We start from the raw sequence: 12602 nt of genomic DNA on the forward strand, positions 1-12602 counted from the left end.
AGACAAAATTAGTGATGTTAATTTTAGATTTACTTTTTGAGGAACAAAAAAACTCAGTGCATTCACCAGTCAATACAAGAAATCTTCCAGAATATATAAAGCTATGAAAAGATTTTTAAGGCTGAAAAGATCTTGGAGTTTCAAAAACTCATTTTCAGCAATAGTCACTTCTTGTTTCTTAATTTTTTTGGGTGGGGGGAGTGAGGAAGATTGGCCCTGAGCCAGCATGTGTTGCCAATCTTCCTTTTTTGCTTGAGGAAGATTGTCCTTGAGCTAACTTCTGTGCCAGCCTTCCTCTATTTTGTATGTGGGATGCTGCCACAGCGTGGCTTGACCAGCAGTGTGTAGGTCCACTCCTGGGATCTGAACCGGGGAAACCCTGGCTGCCAAAGCTGAGCATGCTTTGAACTTAACCGCTATGCCACCAGGCCAGCCCCTCTTAACTATGTCTTGCAACAGGAATTGAACATAATTTTCTTGTATTTTCAAGCTTTACTAAAAGGTACCACGGAATTTGGCTAAGAAAACATAGACGTTGTCAATCAGATATTCCCCTTAATGGAGATACTTAGGCTTACCTGCTGCTTTCTAGTATCTTATCTGTAATATATACATACAAATGTACAGGTCAGGAAATAGAACATCACCAACACCCAGAAGATATGCCTATATGTGTATGTGCATATACCAGCATTCATTTCTAGCTCTAAATCACTCCCATTCACTAAATAGATACATTTTCCAGTATTATAAAGGTGGAGAGTCTTAAAATTTCCAAGGAGCCTTCCAAGGAATGAATCAAATAAGGAAAACATTATAAGAAAATTGTAAGATATGAAGTATAAGAGTTAGAATTTTATATATAATTATAATTTTCTTACAATTATAAGAGAAATGAATAAGATGCATTTTTTTTGTATTTGACTTCTGTTGTGCTAAATTTCGTGGGTAAGATTCCTCTATGTTGTTGTATTTAGCGGTGGTTTGTTTAATTTTGTTACTAGATACTATGCCATTGCATGAATATTCCATAGTTCTTTTATGCAGTTCCACAGTTAATTCTACAGTTGATGAATGTTGGGTTAATTTTAGTCAAGGTTAGTACAAACTATGCTGCTATGGATTTCCTTATACACAACCCAGTAATCAAATGTATGTATTTCTCGAGTCTAGATTAGGAATGGAAATCTGGGTCATCGTGATTACGTATATTCAGCCTTAGTAGACATTGCTAGTCTTTGAACATTGTTGTAAAATTTACACTCCTACCACCAGTTTCTCCATATCCCTGCCAACAGTTGATATCTTCATTCTTTTAGCTATTCTGATGCCTGCTGTGAAATGTGCTTTTTTGTTCTTGTTATTTATTTTTCCGGGAGGAAGACCGCTTTTATAGTTTGGACAGATGCCCAGAGTGGGTGGGGCAGGTGGGGGTGGGGGCGGGTCCCTGACAATAAAGGTACCTTTAGCAGACGTGGGCCATGCCTCCAAAGAAAGGTGTCTCCACGCAGCGGGTGCAGAGCTAGTCCATCCAGAGGGGCGCCTTGCACTGCATGGGAGTGCAGGGCAGGTAGAAGGTGAAGTCCACGTGGTACTGTCAGCAGGCAGCTGAGGGAGGCCATGCAGAGGAGCACGTCCCACCGCAGGAAGAGGTGGGGTTGTGGAAGTTGCTGAAGATGCTTTCTCAAACTGAGTGTTGAACAGGACTTCGGTGATTCACCTCAGCTCCTTTCATGCCTTCATCCAGGCACCCCGCATCTGCTGCGATTCTGTGTCCTGGAAGGTCTGCCTGTGCTCTAAGCAGTCTGGTGAACGCCGCTGCTGAGTCAGTGAGTGCGGGTTCTGCACTGCGTTGATGATGCGCGTCTTGCACTCCAGCTTGGGGATGATGATGCCCTCACGCCAGGTGTGCGGCAGCAGGAGTTCTGCCAGGTCACTGTAGAGGCGGTTTCTGAAGGAGAACTTGCAGAGACCGCACCATTCCATCAGGCACAGGAAGTCCAAAAGGTTTCCCTGCCGATAGATCGCGCCCTTGTCCAGGGCGCTGATACAGTCTCACACGAGTGAGCCCTTCTAATCGAGGTTTCTGAACGGCTTGCGCCAGTAGGTGAAAAGTCTGGGCTTATCTGCCTGTATAATGACTTCCTTGAAGAGTCAACGCCAGTGGTGATCCGCCACGTGCCACATCCCCCTGTCACGAAGCAGAAAACACCGTTGGTGATGAGGCCAGCTGTTTCCCATGGACCAGGCGCTCAAGACGGCGAATATTTCCTCCACTTTGGAGATGTACTTCTCCCTGTCCCACTGGATCCACTCGTATTTGAGGCCCTTCACGTGCACGTCTCCAACGGCATCTGTCTCACTCTTGTAGAGGCAAGCGTGGTCAAACTCCAGGTTGTGGCCCAGGAAGCGGTCCACCACTTGGGAGAGCGGTGCCGTCTCCGGCAGCGAGGACATATCTACGAACTGCTTGATGGAGGGACTTCTGCTGTTGGAACCGCCTATCTGCCACAGTGGGAGTGGGTGCCCCCATACAGGTCTCACAAAACTGGAGGCCCCAGTAGGCAGTCCCCAGTTGCTCGTAACGGAAAGCCTCAGTCTTCATCAGAAAAGGCTCTTCTGAATGTTGTAGTGGAAGCCGCAGATGGCAAAGTTGGGGTTGTAGTCATAGTTCCGAATCCTCTCCGGGTACTTGTAGTGATCACTCAGGATGTCACATGTGGCAGTGTACATCTCCAGGTGCAGTGTATCTGTCTATGGAGCAGCATGTAGTTGTAGCCAAAGCTGTAGCCCTCACATTACTCAGGCTGATCTTATTGGCCTAGATATGGCTGCCGGTTTCAGGAGACTGAAGGCCTGGGCGGGATGGAGGTGGGACAAGGAGGTGGTCACGCGCCAGTCTCTGCACGTTCTGGTGAAGAGCCTACAGATGTGCACCGAGCTTGGCGCTGCCAGCAGGCAGTGGGCTCTGAACATGGGAGGGCTGCAGTCATGGCAGGCGGGCAAAAACGAGGCAGCTGGAGGTCTCCTGTGGTCCCTGTTCAGCAGCCAGCATCAAGCTGTTGCCAGAGACCCGCACCGGTCGTGCCTGCTGAGAGCCGCTTGCTCTGCCCTCGGTTGGTGGGTAGGCCGGTCCATTGCTCTCCGACTGTGGGTATTACTATGGTTTTAATTTAAATGTACATAATAACTAATGAGGGCAAATATCTTTCCTTACATTTATTGACCATTTGGATATGCTCTTTTTTGAAGTGATTATTATAGGTGATTTTTCTTATAAACTTTTTTTTTTAAGATTTGTGGGAGTCTTTTTATATACTCTTTATCTGAGTCCTCTTTAGTTATATGCATTGCAAATATTTTTCTCAACATGATGTCTTGCCTTTTCACACTCTTAATGATGTCCTTTGGTGAATTTAAATTCTTAATTTTTAATATAACTCATTATTATTTATAGTTAACTTTTATGTCCTATTTGAGAAATCATTACTTGTCCCCAAAGTCATAACATTAGTCTCCTATGTTCTCATCAATTGACTTTATGTTTTCCTAATAAGTGATTTTTCAAGAGAAGAAACAGGTAAGAATAAAAGGATTGCTAATAAAATCTGATACAATTAATAAGCAATTAAATTTCCTGCATAAATTTAACAATTCATTTGATGTTAACACAATTTTTAGTAATGAAGGAATGTTGACAGAAAATTAGAAGATTAAAAAAAAGAACCCAAATCTATGTGGTGAGTGGCGTATAAAAATGTGGCATTTTTTAATCGGTGGGGATAAAATCAATTATTTGGTAAGGTGTGCTGCTATATTGAAGGAGCCTAAGGGGAAAATAAGTTGTATCCCATACCTGATTTCTTTCACTGAAAAGTAAAATTCCAAATTGATTAAAGATGTAAACACAAATCGTAAAATACTAGAAGGATTTGTTTTTTCTTTTCGTAACATTTGAGGGGGTTATCATGTCTCTAGACTCAGAAACTACTGAATAAATACTTTTTTAGAGCAGACTTTATAATTTTAAAATATACGAATAAATGAAAACAAGCTATAATACTTTCATTTTTACAACATGTAAAAAAACTCAGGGTATGTATTTACAAGAGATAATACACAAAAGATTCATTTTATACATTATAAAAACTCAATAATCAATAAGAAAAATAAAGATAGCCATTTTAAATAAATAGGATGGAACAGGTATGTTCAAGAATTATAAACATGAACTTCACAGGGGGGAAAAAAGAACAAATGGTCAAAACTGTCTGAAAAGATGCTCAACTTGGTCAACTTCATATACAATTAAAGACATTAAGTCAATGAAATATTATATATATGATTGCCATGGTATAAGGAAGAAATACTTTCATATACTATGGACAGAAATTTAAGCATATTTAGAGTGCACTTTGTCACTGACCATCAAAATTGAAAACACACATACCCTTTGACACAATTCCACCTTAAGGAGTTTATTCTATGATTATGCTTTCATGGAAAACAAAAAGACAATTTGAAGCACCATTCTTTGTAGTAGAAAAATATATACATAAAGATATATTAGTAAATTCATATATTTTCATGGGAAATATACCCAAGACGATTTGTTAAATAGTTACATGAAAAAGATTAAAAAGCAGTGTGTTTATTTGATTGATGTTGTGTCAAAAATACAATTGTGTAAAACATTTTTGGCTGAATCCACAAGAAACCATTAATGAGGTTATTTTTGGAGGTTTCTGGGGTTTGGAATCTCTTACTTTTCATTTTACAATCTCCTATATGGTTTGGAATTTTTATATAAGGATATATTGTTTTTATAATGAAAAAGAAAAATAGTGTGTGATTTCTGTGATTTTCAAAAACTGAATTCTTCTACATTAAATGTGCTTAGTTCCCTGCTGCTTTTATGACTGAGTTGTATAAAAATTACAATATTTTGTATAAAAGATGTGAAATTGCTAAAACTAAGCTCACAATTTCTGATGGAGTTAGAGTTTGCGAAAATGGAAAAGTAGTAAATTATGAATCAGAAAACAAGGATTCTGTTTCTTAATCTATTTGGTTTCAAATTCATGCCTTATCGTTTACAACTGCCATGTCTATTATGTCAGTCATGCTCTCTGATGCGCAGTTTCTTTTTGCTGTTAAAATTTATTGAGACAATTTTCCTGTATATTGTATTGATCTATAGGATTAAATAAAGAGAAGTATGAAAAGGAACTTTGTTTTATTTTATAGCTATTCTTATCCAAGCTCAACAATCTTTAGGCTATTGCACCAAGAAACAAACACATCGCTAAATTTACATCAATAGCTCCATGAGTTTTCTGGTTCTAGCCTCTACCTTCTAGAGTAAGACCTGAAACTGTCTTCAGAATCACTCTTCTTTGTAGGTGTTTCCTGTCCTCCATGGTCGAGTTTTCTCAAACTCCCTGGCCTCCAAGGCTTATACTGATCAGTAAGATCAGCAAGCCCTCCCCTGATTCCCAAAGCCAAGAAAAGCATCCTTCTGTTTACTGTCAAGACACGTCTAGTCTGCTGTTACACTACCCCAGTACTGCCAACTAGCTTGCCAGGAATCCCTGGATGCTTCAAGCCATTCCTTACAGCATTGTTCTCACAGGTTCTGCCACTATGTCCTCTGCTGCTACCACAGTTGGTGTCTCCTGAAAAGGAGAGAATACTTTTCCTCACAAATTCTTAAAAGACTTTTGGGTGACAAAATAGTTACTTTATTATTTTTTTGCTTCAATTCTTTTTTTATTGAGATATACTTGACATTTACACTTGACATGCACACCTGAAACTAAGTAGACCATACTATTATAACATAATGATTCGATACGTGTACATGTTGCAAAATGGTCGCCACAATAAGCCTAGTTAACGTCCATCACCACACATAGTTACAAATTTTTTTCTTGTGATGAGAACTTGTAAGATCTATTCTCTTAGCGACTTTCGAGTATACAATACAGTATTATTAACTATAGTCACTATGCTGTACAATACATTCCAAGGACTTATTTATTTTATAACTGGAAGTTTTTGGGTTTTTTTTTTTTTTTTTGGATTCCACATATAAGTTGAGATTGTAAGGTATTTGTCTTTTTCTCTCTGACTTATTTCACTTAGCATAATGCCCTCAAGGTCCACCCATCTTATTGCAAATGGCAGGATTTCCTTCTTTTTTGTAACTGAATAGTATTCCATTCCATATACATACCACATTTTCTTTATCCATTCATCAATCTTTGGACACTTAGATTGTTTCCATATCTTGGCTATCGTAAGTAATGCTGCAGTGAACATGAGGGTGTGGATATCGCTTCAACATTGTGTTTTTGTGTTCTTTGGATAATACCCAGAAGTGGAACTGCTAGATCGTATGGTAGTTCTATTTGTAATTTTGGGGGGAACCTTCATACTGTTCTCCATAGTGGCTGCACAAATTTGCAGTCCCACCAACAGTGCACCAGGGTTCTCTTTTCTGCACATCTTTGCCAACACTTGTTATTTATTGTCTTTTGGGTAATAGCCATTCTAACAGGTAGGAGGTGATATCTCATTGTGGTTTTGATTTTGTTTCCCAGAAGATTAGTAATTTTGACACTTTTTTGTGTACCTGTTGGTCACCTGTATGTTTTCTTTGGAAAAATACGTATTCAGATCCTCTGCCCATTTTTTAATTGGATTATTGTTTTTGCTATTGAGTTGTATGAGTTCCTTATATATTTTGGATATTAACTCCTTTTCAGAAATATAATTTCCAGGTATTTTCTTTCATTTGGTAGGTTGCCTTTTGTTGCCTTTGCTGTGCAAAGTTTTTTGGTTTAGTGTAGTCTCATTTGTTTTTTATTTTGATGTGTTTACTTTTGGTGTCAAATCCCAAAAATCATTGCCAAGATTCTCAAGATTGCTTTGGCTATGCAGGGTCTTCTGGGGTTCCATACAAATGTTAGGATTGTTTATTCTATTTCTATGAAAAATGCCACTGGAATTATGATAGAGATTGCATTGAAACTGTAAGCTGCTTCGGGTAATATGGACATTTTAACAATATTAATTCTTCCAATCTATGAGCTCAGAACATATTTCCATTTATTGATGTCTTCTTCTATTTCATTCATCAATGTCTTATAGTTTTCAGTGTATAGGTGTTTCACCTCTTTGATTAAAATTAATCCTAGGTGTTTTATTCTTTTTGATCCAATTGTAAATGGGATTGTTTTCTTAATTTCTCTTTCTGATAGTTTGTTATTAATGTAGAGAAACACAACTGATTTTTGTATATTGATTTATATCCTGCCACTTTACTAAATTCATTTATTCTAGCAGTTTTTTTAAGGAGTCTTTAGGGTTATCTATATATAGTATCATGTCATCTGCAGACAGTGACAGTTTTACTTCTTTCTTTCTGATTTAGATGCCTTTTATTTCTTTTTCTTGTGTAATTTCTATAGCTTAACACTTCCACTACTATGTTGAATAAAAGTGGGCATCCTTGTCTTGTGTCTGATCTTAGAGGAAAACAAAGCTTTCAGCTTTTAACCATTAAATATAATGCTGGCTATAGGCTTGTCATATATAGACTTATTAGATTGAAGTACTCTCCCTCTATACCCACTTTGTTGAGAGTTTTTATCACAAAAGGATGTTGAATTTTATCAAATGCTTTTACTACATCCATTTAGATGATATCCTTCATTTTGTTAACATGGTATATCATATTGATGGATTTGTGAATGTTGAATCATCCTTGCATCTTTGGAATAAATCCCACTTGATCATGGAGTATAATCCTTTTAATATGTTGTTGAATTTGGTTTTCTAATATTTTGTTGAGAATTTAGCATCTACGTTGGTCAGGGATATTGGTCTATAATTTTCTTTTTTTGTAGCATTCTTGTCTGGTTTTTGTATCGGGGTAATTCTGGCTTCATAAAATGATTTTGGAAGTGTTCCCTCCTCTTCTGTTTTTTGGAAGAGTCTGAGAAGGATTGGTATTAGTTCTTCTTTAAATGTTTGGTAGAACTCACCAATGAAGTCATCTGGTCCTGGACTTTTGTTTGTTGGAAGGAAAAACAGTTCTTTAAAATTTTTTTCCAGTAAATTTTCTCCAAAGCACTGTGACACAAATCACTGGAGATCAGCTGGGCAAATCTATTTTGTATACATGCTTTCAGCAAAGTTAGTGTTTTTTTTTTTTTTTTAAGACTTTGTTTATCAATAGTGTTTCTCTGTTCTCTTAAATTATGATATATCTTGGTAGGCTTTGTAGACTGTCCATAAATAGGCTGCTGGAAGAAGCCTATAAACATGTCTAGACATAAGGGATCTTAATGACGTATAGATTATTATCAAAGAGGGGAGTCACACATCCTCACTGTCCCCATCTTATGTACACACATAGAAGTGTAATATTTTTATATGTAAAATTTTGTTCTGAGTCTCTAAAAATTAAGACAGAAAATAAACTATTTGGGGCTACCTGAAAATGCATCCCCAAATTCCTAACAGGTTTTGTAACACCACAGATTCTCAGTTTTCTCATAATAATAGCAACCCTATCTACCTCTCACAAAGTTCTTTCAAAGTTCAAATGAAATAGCAAATGTAAGCTTCATTGCTTATCATGGGGGAAACAAAAAATGTAGAAAACTCGTAGCACTAAAATTACAGCTGCACAATTCATGGTGACAGCACAAACCAAGATATGCAAATCATTGTTCACTTAGAATGGCTTTACACCTCTATTTAAAACATATTACATCATGACGAAAGGCTGAAGCCTGAGCGTTAACCGTTTAACCAAGAGAGAAGGAATCAAGAGCAAAAAAGTGTACCATGCCAGTTTTTCCTTGATTGGATGGCATTAATTCATTCACGCATTCAACAAGATAGCTTTTGAGGACAATATGTTAAGGCTCTATTTTAGACACCTGATAATTAACCTCTCTGAACCACAGATTCTTCCTCAATATAATGAGGGAAAAGAGTTGATCTAGTCCAGAAGTGTGCTGTTTAGTAAGTTCTAAATTCTCTGATAAGAGGCAATTGGCAGAACATACACTTAACAGAAGGCACTAAAAATAAGCATGATATTAATGACATTCCAAAGATAATTTTTTTGTCTGAGAATTATATTTTGGAAGTTTATATAATTTCTTATGAAATATGGAAATTCATGCACCCCACATCTCCAATTCCTGAAGTTTTTCTCATAATATAGTAGGAGACAATAACAGAACATCTGACTGCCTAAATTTCCTGGGAGAATATAAAAAGATTCCTTGTTTTCCATAGATTTTCAATTTGTAAACTATTTACCACACCACCAGGATGCAGCACACAGACTATTACATTTGGCAGCTATTTTCTTATATATTCTTTTAGATATAACTTCTTTTTCAAGCAGCTTGTCGAGATTGGGTATAAATTATGACAAACTTTGTATGGATCTCTTCCTTCAGAGTTCTGTCATTTTGGTTAAATTCTGTTAGCTATGCCTCCCCCTAAGTAGTGGTTATCTTTGAAGACTTACAATTGTGCTTTGGCTTTGCAAGATATATGTCCTTCGAAACTGTCATGTAAATGAGTAGAGAAATCCTATTCTGAGATACAACAGAGTTATTATGCACCTCATTGACTATTGCAAAGGATGGCTGATATCATTCTTGCAGTAGACTGTCCACAGAGGAGATATGCAGGTTTTATATTAGTGCTTTCTGTCACTGTTTCACTCTGGGACTTAATCAGATCCATGTGTGTAGTGAGATCCCTAAGAAGAAACAGGCTCACATTATTTCATGCCTACGGGGCATAAAGCCTTGTTTAAGATTAATTTATTAGAACAAGAGTGTCCACTAGCTACCAATTTCAAAGAACCATGGTGAAAAGAAATTCAGGGACTGTTTGTCAAACCTAAATAGCATTGTTTTGTGATAAGAATACCTTCCATTTGCACAGAAATTTATCATTTTCAAAATATTTTGTAAATGCTCTCCCATATAATTCCTAATATACAATTTTATAGGTAATTAGAGCATGTTCAACAATAATAAAAATAATAAAATAACTAATGTACGTTCTATGTGCCAGTCTTTATTCTATGTGCTTTATAAATAATAATTTAATGCTCACTATTGCTCTGTGACTTAGGTACTGTTTATATCTCTATTTTACAGCTAAAGAAAATGAAGCAAAGAGAGACTGAATAACTGTCCAAGGAAACAAAGTTAGGAAATGGTGTAGCCAGGCACTTGACTGATGTCACATCAATGACAGGCCCGTTAGGCTACAGCCATTTAGCGTTTTTGCTGAACACGGGTTTCTTTGATTAAGTCTTTTTAAGATGAAAGAAAAGAAGACATTTAAGAGACCTTGAGCTACCAATTAGAGTGAGAATGAATGAACAGTATTTTGGTTTAATGTGTTTTCATCCCTAGTAATTATCACTTTAATTACATATTAAAAAGTCTATGAGTGTCTTCATAGTCATCCAAAACACCTGACAGAGATTCATGACGGTAAGCTTCTATAGCATAATATGCTAGAAAGTAGCTGATAGACAGGGTCTGCATTTCCCCTTTTATCTACCTATGGCCATGTGACTGGTTCTCACAAGTAAAATGTAACCCAAGGTGATTGAGGGGAAGTTAGGCTTTCTCCACCATGACTTTTCAATGTGCCTACTTTGAGGTGATGGCCAGGGCAAACTTGGAAATCTTTTGAGGATGGAGGGAGGTGTCAGATAACCTGGAGTATCCATTTTTAATTTTCATGAAGTGGTCTGTCGTGTTTTAGGATTATGACTTTGGACTACTGTAAAACGATTCAATAAAAAGTGATAGTTATTGAAGATAGGCAAAGAAGATAAAAACATACATGATAGGATTTTCTGAAGAAGAAAACCAAAGCATGGAAAAATAAATACAAAAAAACTCCCTATAACTTAAGAAAATTTCCTGACATTCAAAAAAAGGAAATCATATTGAAAAAGTACATGAATTTTGATCTATATTTAAGAATTTTGATCTGAAAGATCAACCCCAAGACATATTCTATTAAAATGATTGAACTTAAAAATGATGTTTTTAAAGAGCTCAAAAACAACAGCAATGCTTTTTGTCAATAAAAAATGGAGTAACATGTTGAATACACTCAATAAAATAAAATAAATGTGAGTCAACATAAAACCCAGCAAAATCAGCTTTCCGGTAAAGATAGCAACAAAGTTTTATCAACATGGAAGAACTCAGGGAATTTTGTTACCTTGAGCCTTCCAAAGAAATCGACTAGAGAAGAATATTCAGACAACCAAATGGCTATGCAGGCATTGACCTGAGGAAGGTGGTGAACAGTGAACGTATAGTTACTCATAGAGTTAAAAGTGAAGAAGGCCTAACCATGAAGGAGAACAGTGTGCAATGACTTGTGCCCGTACGTCGTAGATATAACACAACTAGCAAAGCTGGCGGAAATTGGGAAAATATATGAAAAGGTTAAACTGTTCTAATTATATATCTGATGGAAGCATTAACATCCCTTTTCCGGGAATGTTGTATGCATAATGTGGGATAAATTAAAATAATGCTTATGAAATATGCAAACTTTATCTCTTATGCCCTAGAGAACCTGGATTCTCAGTGTAAAAGAAAGAAGATATAGCTGTAATATAGATGATACAGAAAAAGTCCTATGGTCCTAAATTTGAATGGAAGTAGTATCAGTAAGACTTCATGAAGCATATATCTCTTAAAAGTTCTGCTGTTTATTTGTCCGTCTGTCTATCTATCTGTCTATCTACCCATCTATCTAATCTATCATTACTCTATCCCCTGCTCAGTCCACTGCAGAGGCCTAAAAAGAATGGCCAACCTCATATCAATAAGAGTTCTTATTTTCCAGATTGGGGTCTTAACTACTTTTCTCACTAAGTAAAATGAATTCTTAGAGAAATGGCTGATTTCAATCTGGAGCAGGAAATGTCCAAAGAAAGCATGGGAGATGGTGTTACACAGGATAGTAACAAAGATATCAAAGACTTCTGGGGTCACATCAAAAGGAACAGGAGCTAATTTGAAGGGGATGCTCTTGCTAAAGATGGGAAAATTTGAGATATGAAAGTGGTAATTACAGCTGATGGAAACCAGTCATATATGTTGGGATACATATTCTTCTTAAATTAGCAAATAACATTCAATTATTTTTCAAATACTCTTAAAATTTGTTCATCATTCTAGAGAAATAATATCATGGAGTTTGGATCTTAACTTTTTATTAAAATTTTTAATACTGAAGGAAAGACATATTTTGTATTTTTTTAAGCTGGGAAATAAAATTGAGAAATCACTTGGGAAGAGATACTAGGATGACTACACAATTGCTACAGGACTCCTCCAGAGGACTGCATTTTCAGTGGAAGGTAAATTTTTTGAAATTTCTTTTAAATGCTATCTTTATGGAGATGTTCCTGATTTCTGCAGAAAGAGTTGATCTTTCCTCTTCTAATCTCTTATAACACTACCTATATTTCTCAAATGATGATTTCATAGTTTGGTATATTTGTACATTTTTTATATATATTCCTA

At 36.5% G+C, this 12602-nt stretch overlaps 1 pseudogene; it reads right to left on the reverse strand.

The window, feature by feature from the left end:
• Positions 1 to 1465: 1465 nt before the first annotated feature.
• On the reverse strand, positions 1466 to 5420 carry LOC103540979 (5'-nucleotidase domain-containing protein 2 pseudogene; annotated as a pseudogene).
• Positions 5421 to 12602: the final 7182 nt, after the last annotated feature.

Source organism: Equus przewalskii, chromosome 4 (genome assembly GCF_037783145.1).
Source record: "Equus przewalskii isolate Varuska chromosome 4, EquPr2, whole genome shotgun sequence".
In the NCBI taxonomy this organism is placed as follows: Eukaryota; Metazoa; Chordata; class Mammalia; order Perissodactyla; family Equidae; genus Equus; species Equus przewalskii.